The sequence below is a fragment of the Halyomorpha halys genome, unplaced genomic scaffold (assembly GCF_000696795.3).
Source record: "Halyomorpha halys isolate HHAL.00 unplaced genomic scaffold, Hhal_1.1 Scaffold1075.1, whole genome shotgun sequence".
NCBI classification, from domain to species: Eukaryota; Metazoa; Arthropoda; class Insecta; order Hemiptera; family Pentatomidae; genus Halyomorpha; species Halyomorpha halys.
This window is the reverse complement of record NW_027115455.1, coordinates 243,181-244,240: the sequence shown is the minus strand read 5'-3', so window position 1 is coordinate 244,240 and position 1,060 is coordinate 243,181.

The following is a 1,060-nucleotide window of genomic DNA, read 5'->3' as shown; positions in this document are numbered from 1 at the left end:
TCTGTCTGTCTGGAGCATGCGTAGTAATTTTTTCCCTTCCAAATCCTATACTGCGCAGACTCCTTGCAGTTATGGATAATCAGAAGTCGTTGTTGCAACATATCTTATCATATTGAAAGGGATGTTCTGTAAACATCGATACTTTAATATTAAACTTCGATGTTTTAAAACATCGTTGTGGCATCCCTACCCCTTACTATACTTGGCGTACTCATAAATTTTGACAAGTAATCAGAAATTGGGGTAAAATAACTGCATTTTTTCTCTTCTTGGGCTCTTGTACTGCAGGGTTTCTAACGTGTGCATGATGAGCCGAGAGGTACACATATGAATTACAGCAAATAGGTGTTATTGTTGGAAACATACAAAACTCTTTTTATATAAAATATTAATTAGGCCAGTTATATTAATATTAACTTATGGCACTGAGATCTGGCCATTAACGTGTCTGGATACCGATATCTTAATAATATAAGAGAAAAAAAAGTTTAAGAAGAATGTTTGGCCCTGCAAGCCAGTTTAAGCATAATGGAGGTTTTTACCAAATCAACTGAGATTCTGAATAATTACGATATAAAAAGCATTCATATAAGAATGGATCGTGACTTAGCCTTGATGAAATTATTGTTTAGGTACGTGAAAAAAAGGACAACCACGGCGGAGATAGGAAGACAAAGAGGAAGCCGAACGTCTGGACATAAGAACTTGGCAAACCCTTGCTATGACAGAGAGGAAATGAGGCGAAGATCTGTGGTCTATATCTGCATCTATGACCCGGTGGTCGTAGAGCTAGTTATAATAGATCCCATAAACACTTAAATTCACTTGAATAGCAAGAATCACAATCACGACATCTCAAAAAAATTACGGGGAAACAGAGACTACTTTCCTGAATCTGTGTACAAGAAATTAGTTTACGCATTGATATTACTACAAATTAATTTTTTTTTTTTTCCGAACACTCCAAAAACAGAAATAAAATGTGAATTAGTAGTGCATTACTGTGCAAGAAAGAAAAGTAATTCGTGTTGTGTCTTACCTTTTACTACCTTTGGCATTT